General features: G+C 42.7%; 1 protein-coding gene across 6 annotated transcripts in view; it reads left to right on the top strand.

Moving 5' to 3' along the window:
• Window positions 1-15,165, top strand: part of plekhg2 (pleckstrin homology domain containing, family G (with RhoGef domain) member 2) — a 240,143-nt gene that overhangs the window by 102,157 nt on the left and 122,821 nt on the right. The window lies entirely within an intron of this gene.

The following is a 15,165-nucleotide window of genomic DNA, read 5'->3' as shown; positions in this document are numbered from 1 at the left end:
GTTCATTTTGCACCAGATTTGTCCTTTAACGACAAAAGGCCGAGAGATTGCTGTTGAATTCATCCAGTTGTGACCAGCTTCATCCGCAAGCTGTTTATGTCTGTAGCACTTTTTAAATTGTCTGGCGTCTTCAGGAAAAAGTGACGTACACAAACGCGTCCACTAACGGATTAAAATCATCAAGGTGTCCACTGACATCACTCTCTGTGCTCATAAAGCCTTTAGATCAAACTCTACTTCACAAAGGCTGTGTCTCATTCGGCATACTTCTGTCAGTACGCTGCTTAACGTGCACTGACCACTTACTGCCATAGTGCTCATTTCTATGGTTGGTATTGTCCCAAAAGGAACACTTATGTTAAAACACTTACCCGAAATGACGAGCAGTTGGCTCGGCTCTCAAAATCTGACGAAAATGTCGTCGGATCAAAAAAAACAGACAGATTCAGCAACTGCACGGCCTATATCAAGCTAAAAATGTTTTCAGAAACACGTTTCGGTGAACTATTTTAGTACAATATGAGATCGTATTCCGAACGAGCCGCCATTATGCTCTGTTGTGAAATCCGGGATAAGCCAGACCCACGTGACGCACATGTGTTATTACGTAACCCCTAGGTTCATTTTGCACCGGATTTGTCCTTTAACTTTTCGTAGCTCTTTGAACGAATGGTTCATGAGAACAGGCTGAACAAACATGCTTATTTAAACCCAAACCAACTCATCCAAGCACTATTGGGCTTACCTTACTCCCTCGTTTGCTCTTGTGACACTTCTTACGGGCGCTACAGGGCGTTACCTGATGACAAACATCAATATGGGTCGCTTTAAGCTGCTTATAATAGCTGTACAATCGACCAATAGCGTCGTTTTCTGCAGGAGGAAGTCAGCCGACAGCATAAAGAGTCACAAAGTCCACGTATGGAGGAGGACAGGGTGGATAAATGGGTCAAACAAACAGGATTTATTTTACTCAAGAGACAAATGTTTGCGTCTTGTGTTACGTAGCTTACGGACGTTATTACCTAACTATTTCAACTAGGGATGCACCGAATCCTGAATCCGAAACCGAATACTGAATCCTCCTCCCATCCTCAGTCCATTACCACAGTAAACACATGAATGAAGTAAAAAGTGACTGTCCTTGCTTTGCTGTACCTGAAGTTGCTGCATTCTGGCTGCTGTCTGGAGATTCCTTCGTGCACAACTCGTATTCTTTCGGATGTTTCGTACCAGATGTTGTAACAGCAGCCATGTTGTGTATAGTTCAGGGTCCTCGCCACCACCAGACCAATCAGCATTGAACAAATTGAACATGTAACTGGACTTGAATGGCCTTCTTTTGACTGAAAGTACGGCCAAACAACAACTTTTTCTGCTCACCAGTTCCATGTCCACTTCCTCACAGCCTGCTGCATTGAACGCTCCACCTACGTAAACACCTTCCCGTAATCAACGGCGCCATCATTACCGCGACCAGCGTAGCGCGCCTAGTGCGAGCGTGGGGTTCGGTTCGGTGGGAAAAAATTCTAAGATTCAGCAGAAACCAGAACCCCGTCAAAAAGCTCAATATTTGGCCGAATCTTAAGCCGAATCCTGGATTCGGTGCATCCCTAGTTTCAACCCAAACCACAGTCTTGTCCTAAACCTAACGGAGTAGTTGTGTTAAACAGGTTCTGCACTGCAGACACACTGGTTACTCGTGTTGCTGGACATTCGTAGGATAACGCACAAAATGTGTGCAATGTGCATAACTTTTCGTGAGTTATCATATGAACCGTTGCATCAGGATACGTTGCACACCCACATTAATATCTGAACATTTCGCTTTCAGAAAGAAAGACAAGCAGCTCCTAACATGTTGAACTGTTCCTTTAATCCTGTCTAAATGGGGCTTTTCTCTCTTCTCTCTCTCTCTCTCTCTCTCTTTTTAAATATTTTTGTATTTTGACTTCTTTTTACTCTTCCCTTTCTCTCTTTTCTTTCTGTCCTTTTTAAGTCCGACTGGTCACCGAAAATGCCACCAGACGAGCCATTTATAGAGAGAGAGAGAGAAAGATGGAGATGGAGGTTGTTTGGTGTCGTGGGAACAGCTCTAAAAAAAATACAACCCCTCCTATCACTCACACACACACACACACACACACACACACTGCTCCACAACTGCTTTCAATTTCTGACTCGAGGTCAGACACATTTCAGTCTCCCTCCTCCATCACATCCTCTTTCTCTCTCTCTTTTCTTCTCAGCGTCTCTCAGACATACCGTAATGGAGGAAGTATTCAAATCCTTCACTGCAGTAAAAGTACTAATACCACACAGGAACATTATTATAAGTACAAACCATGAAAACCATGTTCTTAACATTACTATCAACATCGACCGGCGGTCTCAGCTGCACTTGTATAAACTGTCGAAGAGTTCGTTTATGACTAAACATTAGATTTTATAACTCTGCATATGTCTTGTGTCTAAAACACAATCTTCATTTGTGAGGTAACTAAACCTGTCAGATAAATGTAGCAGAGTAGAAGAAGGAAATGGCATGAGAAGAAAAGACTTCAAAGTATATAACTCACAGTTGGATGATGTCAGTGATGGGATGACGTGTAGGTGTGTGTGTGTGTGTGTGTACGTGTGTGTAGTTCCGTATCTGGGAAGTGAGCTAATATCAGTCTTCAGGGTCTAATTTTAGAGTTTTGTGTGTTTTATTGCAACACCAAGGACAGACACACACATACACACACACACACACACACACACACACACACACACACACACACACACACACACACACACACATACAATTTTAGAGTTTTGTGTGTTTTTATTGCAACACCAAGGGCACACACACACACACAGGCATACACACACACACATAAAGGCACACACACACACACACACACACACACACAGAAAATCACACACACACAGGCACACACACACACACACAGGCATACACACCCACACAGACACACAGACACACACGCACACACAGACACAGACACAGACACACAGAGAGACACACACACACACACACTCACACTCCAGATGTTTCCTATGTGTCCAGGGAGACTGAAAGCCGGGTTGCAGACTGCCAGCTGGGCCAAAGCTACGACACCAAAAAACACCGTCAGGAAAACATGGAGGATCCACACACTGATGAGCCGCTGTCTCAAAATCGGCCGGCTTTCTTCTTCTTAAGTCACCAGCTAACGCTGGCATCTGCCGGCTAGTTTTGGTTAACTTTCTCTATCGCTAAACCCAAGGGACACACAGACAGGAAGGCGTCTGAGGTGAAAACACACAGTGAGAAGGTCAAAGTTTAAGATGAAAACATGGACAACAGCCAAAAACAAGCTGAGATCAGTGGTGTAGTCTAATGTATTGTAGTGGGTATACTGTACTGTATATAAATATATTGGCCTAAATATATATATATATATATATATATATATATATATATATATATATATATATATATATCATAGTGGGGGGGGGGTCTGGGTGTCCTCCCCCCAGGGTAATTTTCTGTATTCAGATAAACTTTTATGCACCAATTTACGGTGGAAATCCCTTTATTTAGCCTATCTGAAGAAGAAAAAAACAGATGACAATTCAAAATATATCAAAAATATAATGGAAAGTATGTTGTTGCGTGTCACTGGGCATTTTTAAGTGGGTATATGGAAATCCTGGAGCTTTCTTAGTGCATATACCTGCGTATCACGTAGACTACACTACTGGTTGAGATCTATTTGAATGTCCACAGTGTTAGCATAGTTAGCATTGCTAAGCCTCAGTCCTGGTTGCCAGGTCCTAAAGCATCCCCCAGTTTAAAATAAATGGGACCATGATTTACAAATTGAACCTTGAACCTTTCCCTATATGTTTAACTCTTTTTATGATTATTTGTGGACGTGCCAAGTAGTATGTGCAGTCTCCAGTCAGGGATTGGTCCAGTTGAGTCCAATCCTTCCCACTTCCTGCTTGGATCTAGAGGACACCGATTGGAGCGGCACCCAGGGCCACGTTGAAACAGAGCCTGTCTACGGCGAGCCTGTTCACTCCCTATTAAGCCCCATTGTACCGAATTTGGTTGCAGTTCCACCAGAGTTCCACTGGGGGGTGATCGCAGGCGAGTGCCAAATGAATGGGAGTCTATGGAGCTAAATGTGTCTCTTTCGCCTGATTGTTGTTGAGAAATCTCAGATTTGATTGTAGTTTTTGCAAGTACAACATTATAGGTTGAAAGTTGAACGAGCACTTATGTCCTTTCAATTTCTTACAGGTTGAGTCGTTGCCCATAGCACGCTAGCATTCTGCTAATGAATGCTGATTGGTCAGCGAAGGACTGATTACGATCGGACATCCCGCTTGACAGCATCCAAAGGGTATGTGTGTGTGTGTGTGTGTGTGTGTGTGTGTGAATATTTTGGCCTGGTCTTTAAAACATTAACAAACCTCTTTCTAGCACGTGTATTGACAGGGAGAGCCTTACCTATCAGCTGTTATGTTGATGCCTCAAGAGAACAAAGGAAGTGACTCAGAGGTTGGCCGTACGATGACATTTTAAAACTTTGTAGCATCCAGTCAATATTGAGAAGGCAGAACTGATGGTTAAATGACCTTTATTGCCGTCCGTGTCATCAACCACGCTAGGCTGGTAAAACAAATAACACATTACCGTCACATTTCAACCATTACACAGTCCTACATTGTTCAATCGTACATTATCAATCACACAACAATCCAACTCTAACTGCCCAATTGACCGAATAAACTTGTATTACTTTTCCGGCATTTTACAGTTTTTGACCATGAACCTTTTCAACTTTTCTTTCGTCTCTTCACCGTTTTGTCAAGCTGATTTCCGTTACCATGCTTCCGGTTCTGTGGTTACCAAAATAAAGCGATACCGTAATAATAAAACTGTAGCGTAGCTATAGTCAAAATAGTGTTTAACTACCCTGTTGGCTTCTACACTCCCACCAAATTATTTGCTGTTACACACATAAAACAGAAATAATTTCTTCAAGATTTAACCAAAATATAGAAATAACCTTGTAAACATGTTACAACTATAACTTCCATCAATACACTTAAGCATCGTAAATTTACCTTTCACAACTAGTAGCAGAACTAACTTATGAATGGGCGTTCTACTACAGACATTTTGTTCACACGTTGACCTTTTGGTAAGATCTGTCTGCAAAGCCTATTTTGACTTTCTGACAGCCATCTGTATCTTTACAGTGTCAATATTCTCAAGTTTCCACTGGGATCGTGGCTGCATTCATCCTTGTCCATTACTATGTCGCCTATTTGCATATTTCTTTTGCTTGTATCTTTGTCTGACCATTATGTTCTGCAGGTACTCCCTTTTCCATCTGCTCAAAACTGTTCGAGCAAATACTCTTGACCCATCGTTTTGTGCATACAAGTCCTCCTTAACGAACTGTCCTGGGGGAGGCAGGGGGTGAGGTTTTCATTGTGACAAGAATTTGGAGTTAGCGGCTCCAAACGTTTGGATCGTTGAGACTGTCTGTTGAGAGGCGCTGTTTACTATGCGCCTACAAGAAGGTTCTGAGTGAAGAGTGGTGAGTCGACCTGGTGCGAGAGCCAATGTTGCATTAAGAACGTTTCTCACAGTCCGGATCGTCGTTCCCCATACCCCACCTGCGTGACTAGCATGAGGTGTGTTTAGGACAAAGTCACATTGTTTTTCTGCAAGGAAGGTTGTAGTTTGTCAGTGTCAATTTCACCTTGCTGCATTCAGTTCGTTTTTGGCACCTACAAAGTTAGTACCCTGATCGCATTTTATTTGTCTGACAGAGCCTCTTATAGCGATAAAGCATCGGAGTCCATTTATAAAGCGTCCGTTGATAGGTCCTCTAGCATTCGACATGAATTGCACGTGAGTAAAAGCATGTGAAAAGGAGGCCATACCTTTATATTCTTTCCTTGCTTTTGGTTGAACGGTCAAAAACTCCATACCACAGTAAGTAAAGGGAGTGTTCAATTCTTCTGTGGGTAAGTCTCTCATTTTTGTCTTCCACAGTCCCTTCGACAAAACACACGCAATTGACAACTACAACTAACAAAGCATGGATCGTGTATCTCGTTCGTTGGCTGAAGCCTTTCCCTGATGATTGACCCTTTCGACAGTGGGCAATTATCAGTCTGGTGACGTGATGTTCTCTAGGAATGATTGTTGGATGTTTAACAGCTAGGCAGGGAGAGTGATGGAGCTCCTCCCACCTTGAGCACATTGTCTTTATCCAAAAGACATCCAAGTTGTACATTTTGTTGTTCTTTGAAAGTTGTTTGCCTTTGTTTTAAGGTCTGTAGTTGGTTTTGATATGCTTGTCTTTGTAAGTCTTTAATAATCACAGTTTCTGTGTTTTGTCCAGTTACAGTTGTGAGTGTCTTTGATTTGTCTCTGAGCAGGTATCGTCTGAGGAGCGATCGCGTACTCTGCAGACCAGGATGAGAACTTTGTGAGCCGGTCACTTAAGGCTTGTATGTTCAACTGTTTCTGTGCTTAGTGACTGTACCTTTCTCACCTCTGGGTCTCCGACTGGAAGTGCAATGGTCTCTTTGTTGGAAGCTGTATTTTCTTTTCCCACAGGAAGGGAGCCGTTGAACCAATTAGAAGAAAGCAGTTCATTTACAGATGTGCCCCTGGATGCCATGTCTGCTGGGTTTTCGCTGGTAGGCACATAAAACCATTGTTGCAGTGAGGTACTGTTGCAGTTTTCTGCACTCTATTAGCGACAAATGTGTGAAACCGTCTTCATCGTTGTTTATGTATCCTAGAGTGACCTTTGAGTCTGTCCAGAAGAACTCCTCAACATTGTCATAGACAGTCCTCTCTTAGCGTGTTACCTAGCGACTGATACTGCGCTCGCGTAAGTTCTAACCTCGGGATTGTGGGCCCTTTGTTGGAGACACGGTATGATGAAGGTACAGTGGACGTCTTCCCCTTTGTTATGAGCTGGATAAGACACGCCATATCCGGGCTTGCAAGAAAATGGTGTATTTCTCTTTACCACCAAAACGAGACAAACATCGCTGATTTGCACAATTGTGAGATCCACACCCAGGGCAAGATGCAGGTAGTGGGTCGTCCCATCTGTTCCTTGCGCACACATTTCTGGAGAATCCCCAGCACGGGAAGAAACCAGGCGATGAATGGACGGAAAGGCTTTGTTGGTCCTTTCTATGTTGAATGTAAACCCCCTTCACTCCAATAAATGCCAAGTCTCTTTCTTTTGTGTCATCAATAAGTCTTGTGTCTGTTGCATCCCTGAAGCTGGAATGCTTAAAACAGTGTTGACACAAATTTATTCAACCTCAGTCCACCCTTTGCACATAGTTCACGTGCTCCTTTGCCAGTTAGTATAGCATCCTTTACTGTCTCTGCACTGATGACTCCGTGGTCAGTAGAAGTCTCTTGCTATGACTGTGACCAACTGGATATGCAAAACTGTTCTCTTTGGCAAGTGCTTGAGCCATAGTTCGCACAACCGGGTGATGAGACGCAAAGAGATGTACTGTCATCCTGCGCTTGTGGTTGGCTGTTCATGTCCATCTTTCCACCATCGCGCCAAGTAGTTCGCGATCATTTTCTTTGACTTGAAACTGGTGAAACATTTTTTCAATGTCGCAATGAGAGCTACGGTGCTGTCTGAAGCCAAATACACCATTAGGTTGTTGATCATGTCAGACCGCTCAGTAAATCGTTAAGACAGGTCCTTGTGCTTTGCAGAGCAAGTCGAGACTGGCAGTAACTCTCAGGTTTCTTTGGAATAGATGCGTGATGCGGTATGTACCATGTCTCTCCAGGCCGGTCCATTATCATCCAGTTTCCCGGCATCACCTCTTTGATGATGTGGCTCATGTATTCATGTAGTCCCCTTTGTATTTTCATCTTTCATGAATTTGCGTTTGAGCTGGTTTAGTCTGGTTCTGGCAGTTGTCTGTTATCTGGCATTGTGGGGTCTCTTTAAATGGTAATGGCATTTCAAAATGTCATTTCAGTCTGTGTTATGCCATGCTCGAAGTTTCTGAAGGAATACTAAATCATCTTGCGACACAGTCTTTTCATTCCGTCAGTCTCTTTGAAATCTCTTTCCAAAGCACGTATTGCATCTGCTGGAGTGAAGGGAGGGATTCTTAACAGTGACTCGGTGACAGACTGCTCGCCAAAAATGTGTGTTCATGGTGTTGAGTGACTATGCCCATCCCAAGTCAGTGTGAATGGCATAGGGCTCATTTTCTTTGCCTAAATACTGTTGGGTGCAAGCTCTAGGACAAATTATAACCTATGAGGAAAAAACGAGGGGACCCGTTAAATCTAGCAAGACTCCACTTTCTGTTTCACATAGAGGCTGTTACAGGTATGTAACCTTTGTATGCAGTGGGTTAACTGTGGCGAGTTATAACCTCTCACTAAAATCAGACACCCACCACAACTTCATTTCTACCCACATAGTAGTTATCAGCTTTACTGACAAACATCGCACTCATGTGTACATCTGATCAATGAATACAGTGTACTGTGTGTCTAATAGCGCATAGACCATTTTTTAAGAGTTAGGGTAGTTGACAGCCACACGGAACTATCATTGAGGTGTGACTGACTGTTCAGATCTGGCAACATTAAAATGGCTGTAGCTGTTTTGAATGTTTAGCGGCTGCATTGTTTGTGCTCACACATGTTTCTCTTCTGGACCGTTCCTATAATTTTCATCAGAACATGTTGGGGTTGTCCAAATTTCACAAGCAGGCGGCATTTGCAGTTCTTAGCACTGTGTCTTGTTTTAGACAGCCATAACAAAGTCTATTGTCTTTCACATGTTTCTTTCTGTTTTCTAGGGACATTTTCACGAGGTCAGGGCACTTGTGGAGTTGATGGGTGCCTGGCACATTGTGCATGGATAGCCGTTAGGTGTTTTGTTATCGTACTTTTATCACTTTGTGCAGTTGTATTTGTATTAAATACACGCCTTGTTTCCTTTGATTTCCTTTGTGTTCCTTTTGTTGCTGTTTGTTTCAGTCAGCCGAAGTGCATGAATGGAGGTGACTGGGTTGCAGGCGACTTCAGCGCTAATGAGGAGGAAGAGGCCAAAAGCACTAAAACGGCTCACCCTCCATTAGAGCTTTGTTACCTCCTGTTCCATCTCGCGTTTATCCAATCGGGTTTTTTTAACAGTTTTTGGTTTTCGCTGTCAGAGTATTTGTAGCCTTTACAGGGCATTCGCGGAGAAGCATGCATTTATGAAATTCAAATCCCCCTTATCCATAGCATCTCAGCTGCACCTACCAGTCTGATAGCCTTTCTCAAATTTCTGTATCACAAATGGCTGGCCGTATCTATGGTTTGTTTGTCCCAAGCGGCTTGTATGCCTCCTCATCGTTTCTAAAGAAAGTCCCTTCAAGGCATTTTCGAGCTGGGCCCGTACTATCTTTTCAAATAGTACAACTTGTCTGCTGCTGAGATGCCCTTTTGTTCAATCAGTGACATGAGCGTGGATTTCCATTCAATAAAGCTTATTGGTTCGCCACTAAACACTGTGGGTTCTGGTGGGTAGTCTGTTCAGTTTAATGCTGTCTGACTGCTTGAGCTAGTTGAGTGACTTAGGGGAGTTGCTTACAGGAAGGAAGAAAGGCGGTGGGGCTGTTTGGGTGAAGTAGGGCTCACCTGTTCACTACTGCGTCATCCACCGTGATAACTCTCTGTCATATGCTTCAAACCGCCGAGCTGCTTTCACGTCCTCTGTGCTTTCAGTCCAACCTGATGTGAGCTGACATTTGTCTTGTGTCCTCTTCTAGCTTATCCTGTTGTCTAGTCTAGTACAGTCATATCGCCTCCTAACCACTGGTGAGAGAGTGAGTTTACACTCCCACACCCACCTACAAGACTTATAACTAAATTCTCCTTGTGCGATGATGGTGCCATTTGGTTTCTTATTTCTGAATATAACTTTAATACATCATCTCTCTTTTGCTCTATTATGTCTGCACGTTCTGACATCTCCTTGTCTGTGATATCTAACTTTAACCTTTCTCTGGTTTCGCGTACCTGTGTTTTCCATTGTTCATAAAGAGTTGTTAGTCTTTTTCTCTTTACTCATTTCTTCCTTTGAAATGTTGTCATCTTTTCCTTTTATTTTACTCTCGAACTCTAATTGATCTTTTTTCTTTCATTTTTTATTTTTTATCCCACACTCAATCCAAATTTCTGTTTAAACACTGTATTTATGTATTTACTTACGACTGTGATCCTCCATTTTGAGCACTGAGAACTGTTTTATTTTCTACCAACTTCTGCCATCTGCTGGACGTTCGTGTATTGCCGTTGGACTCATTAGCTACGTCAAGTGGCGGTGGCAACCTTACTTACAACAATATGAGAAGACTGATGGTTAAATACTTTATTTCCCGTGTATCAACAACGTAGAGCTGGGTAACAAATAAACCATGCATTACCGTCACATTTCAACATTACACATCCTACATAGTTCAATACCATTACAAATTAACATCACATAACATTGAAATAGCTCAAATATATTTCTCATTAACTCTCCTTGTCAATTGACGGCAAATCTTGTAGTTTTAACTTTTTCCGTGGCATTTTACAGTTTTTGACCATGAACTTTCAGACTTTTCTTTCGTCTTCTTCACCGTTTTTGTCAAGCTGATTTCCCGTTACCATGCTTCCGGTTTCTGTGGTTACCAAAATAAAAGCTTAGTACGCGTAATAATAAAACTTTGTAGCAAGCGTAGCTATAGTCAAAATAGTGTTTAACTACCCTGTTGGCCTTTACAGGCTTTTTAGAACAAAAAAAGTGACTTCTAACAACCAGCAGTGTGTATTTTCTTTGCCTCCCATTTCGAATGCAACATTCAAATTCCAAAACAAAAATAATATCCTGAGAAAAGTGGATTTTGAGGGGTATAGCTCCATAGACCTCTATTCATTCTGCACTTGCCCGTGAGCGCCCTCGTGTGGAACCAGAGTGGAACTGCAACAAGTTCAGAAACCGGAAGTTTCCCAAGAGTGGAAGTTCTCCCCTTAGACATTCTCTGGTTGAACACACTGTTGTGTGCGTGAGCGCTCGGCCTTTCTATTACCACGAGTTAACAGACACGTCTCTGCTGATTGGGTATCACCTGTGACTCAGCCAATAAAAGAGAGACATACCCACCAAACGAGAGAAAACTTGACTCAAAGCCTGAATCACACTGTTCCAAAGAACCAGGGGACCATAGGAAAACAGTGCTCTCTGTTTTGAGATTGAACTTGCCTCCTGCCTCACCCTCTAATCCAGAAGGAGCAATCAGGATCTCCTGTGGTTTTATATGTGGTGTCAGATTGTCACTCACTGCAGCAACTTGTCTCTCGGTGTGCTTTGTTGAATGTCAGTTATTCGCTGTGTGCAGAGAGATGCTTTGTAGTGAGACTACCTGCGAGACTAGCCTGGTCCTACCAGACTCTGGTACATTAGCCTGGTCCTACCAGACTCTGGTACATTAGCCTGGTCCTACCAGACTCTGGTCCATTAGCCTGGTCCTACCAGACTCTGGTCAACTAGCCTGGTCCTTACAGACTCTGGTCCATTAGCCTGGTCCTACCAGACTCTGGTACATTAGCCTGGTCCTACCAGACTCTGGTCCATTAGCCTGGTCCTACCAGACTCTGGTCAACTAGCCTGGTCCTTACAGACTCTGGTCCATTAGCCTGGTCCTACCAGACTCTAGTACATTAGCCTGGTCCTACCAGACTCTAGTACATTAGCCTGGTCCTACCAGACTCTGGTACACTAGCCTGGTCCTTCCAGACTCTGGTCCATTAGCCTGGTCCTTCCAGACTCTGGTACACTAGCCTGTATCTACCAGACTCTGGTACATTAGCCTGGTCCTAGCAGACTCTGGTACAGGCTGCTGGGATACTGGGCCAGGCTTTAGTTTCAGAAACTGATAACTGTCACATTTGTTGGTATTCTGTGTTAGATACACTTGGTTTAGGGGTGCTGTATTACCTGTCTTGGTTTAAAAGTTAAACTGATTAGTGCGGTTTTGTCTCTGTTTGTTTGTGAAGTTTGGAGCTTTTATTTTAAAGAGTCCTCTTTTGGAAGTTTGTGCACCTGATTTTTTTTTTTTCTCAAACTCTTTTTTCCACTTACATATCGGCTAAGATCATGTCTTGTCCCTGTGTCAAGTTTTTGTGTTTAGTTGGTTTCATGTTTTCTGTGTTTTCCTTTTCCTGTTTTATTTTGTAGTCTCTCTGTTTCCCCATGTGTTCTCTTGTTTTACTTCCTGTCTGCTACTTTTCTGCCTGTGTGATTTCCTGTCCCCACCCTTATGTGTTGCACCTGTGTCTCATTGTCTCCCCTGTCTCGTGTATTTAAGTTGTGTCTTTTCTGCAGTGTTGTGCCTGAACGCGTTCATTGAACGATAGTTCATGAACTATATATGGCTAAAACACACCGTAAACAGGCCTTCATATGTAGCGGAAAAAAACACCCAATCTGGCAACACCAGCCACCAGTGTCGCACCGCCGCATGCGACATCAAAACAAAAAGCAGCGCGGAGGCTTCATATGATCATTTAAACCAGTTTTACGACAAAGTCGATGAGGATGGGAAAAATCTTACATTTCTATGCAAACTTAAGCAACATATGGAAAAAAAGAACTATGAACTACACTGCTTTCTGTACCCCAGTGCAAGATCGTCTGTTTCCATGTGTTCAGCCTTCGAGCGGTTTTCCCTGTGTCCTGTATTCCTGAGATCCTGTTTTCCCTTAGATTTTGACCATTGCCCGTCTTCTCGGATTTCCCTTTTGCCTGCCGTTTAATGGACACTGTTGCTTGTGAGTTTTTTATTAGCTTGCTAATAAAACCATTGTATTTTACTCGCCTTAGTGGTGCATTTGTGGGTCCATTCTCTGATATGCATGATAGCTAAGGCTAATTTTACTAAAACAGGTTTTATGTTGCTTCCCTTTCACCTCACAAGCTGGGTCATAACACTGTATTGAAGAAAGCTTGTAACTAGCGATCGAGACCATGAACTCCTTTAGTATTGGCTCATTTTCTTATAGACTTCTATAAAAACAGACTTCTTTTTGGAGCCAGAGAAGTCACCCCCTGCTGGAAATTAGATTTAATGCACATACACTTTCAGAGCCCTTCATACGGCACTCGGAGGCCACTCGCAGAGATAACTGCTGCTGTAAATACTACTCACAGCAGCGAGCTGATGCTGCTGATCTTCAGCTCATTAGATGGCCATTTAGCTCCATCTAGTGGACAGATAGTAGAACTCCATCTAATGGAAGAATCAGAAAAGGGTTTATTGCCACAGTAAGTTACACCTATACATGGAATATGCCTTGTTGAAAGGTGCATACAAACACAAACAAACATTGTACACATAAATAAGAAATAAACACTAAATACAGAAACAGAAATATATACAAAATAGATATTGTAGCATAAGAAAAAGGAGGTTGAATGGGTTGAGAGCCTAATGCAAAAAATATATAGTGTCTGCAATGGGCAGATATATAGTTCAGGATGGTTCGTTCATAGTGTAGTGACTAGGGATGGGATGGGAGTTTAAGAGTCAATGTCAGTGGGACTGCAAAGGGAAAGAAACAGTTTTAATGGCGTGAGGTTTTGGTCCTGATGGACCGCAGCCTCCTCTCAGAGGGGAGGGGTTTCATCAGTTTAGGTCCGGGGTGAGAGGGATCCTAGAGGCGTACACATCCTGGAGAGATGGCAGATTGCCATCAATCACCTGTGTGACTTCTCTGACGCTGACTGTGTTTGTGAACAGGTTGGACTGGTTCTGACGTCTCTTTGAAGTTATGAACTGTGACGGTGTCTTCAGATCAAATCCACATCGACTTGAGGACTGACGAGGGACAATGAGCAGCTTCTTCTCTCCCAGTGTTTCCTCGACACATGAAGGAGGAAAGTGTCTGTAAAGTGACCTGAAGAGACTTCAGCAGGTGAGAATCTTACCAGAGGAATCTGGAAATGTTTGATGAAGAGAATCACTTTGATTCAACCTGTTTGACTGAAAGAAGAAATGTTGGTAACACTTAACTTGAAGGTATCTACATAAGCATGTCATGACAAAGTTATTGCACATGAACCTAAACCAATAAACCAAAATGTTTCCTTCTGGGTTGTCTGTATTTGTATAGCTAGACTATGATTCAAATGAGTCCATCTGAGTTAAAGGAAAGTGGTTTGGTTTGAGAATGATTTGCATGTATTACTGTTGGTAGTTCTCAGGTCAGAACAACAGCAGAATGTTAGGAAAATATAAGACGTGTAACTGGGGACGGCTGGATTGCCAAGAATTGCCCCTGTTTCTACTACAAACAAAACACACTGTTGGGTTGTTTATGCGGGTCTTCATTTGCAGCTCAACAGCTGGTTAGGTTGCTTTTACCCAAATGTTGGGTCCTTTTTTCTCCTCCTCCGTCCAACTTTATGGATCTAGTCTTCTGGCTTGTTCACCTGGCTTTAATGCACATTTTTATCCTAATATTTTTATATAACGTTATACAGGGATCTCTAGTGGTGTAACCTTATGGTCAATTAATGTTACTTAAGTTAAGGAGGCATGGCATTTACTGAGTGTGCTTTATCGTTATTACTTTGTTATTTTTATTAATTATATTTAATAATTTTTTATGCCGGAGAAAGCTGAGCTAACGAGCAATAGCTCATAATAATCTATTTTGCAGCGTAGCAGTGAGTTTGCTGACTGACTGTTGCAGGAGTTTGCACTATATTATCTGTATGTGGAGATGGAGAGCCACGTGCCGGATGTCCCTCACCTTCCGATGTCTGTACGTTAACGTTCTCAAACTCTGTTCGCTGTGGGAAACAACAACAAACTAGACAAACTAGAAAGCTACACGTTGAAAATGTCAAGTTTTAAAGAAAATTAGGATGGTGCAACAAGGCAGTCCTGCTTGGTTGTTTAAGGGAATGATTGTAAACATTTATAAAGAATATGTTTAGGGCGTTTCCTCTCTAACTGGGACGTTTTGGAACTGATTGGTGGGATTGCTGTGGACAAAGTAGGCTGCTGCTGTACATGCTACTCACAGCAGTGAGTTGATGATGCCGATCT

The sequence above is a fragment of the Perca fluviatilis genome, chromosome 2 (genome assembly GCF_010015445.1).
Source record: "Perca fluviatilis chromosome 2, GENO_Pfluv_1.0, whole genome shotgun sequence".
Taxonomy (NCBI): Eukaryota; Metazoa; Chordata; class Actinopteri; order Perciformes; family Percidae; genus Perca; species Perca fluviatilis.
Note: the sequence above shows the minus strand (reverse complement) of the source record. Positions and strands in the feature narration are given on the sequence as shown.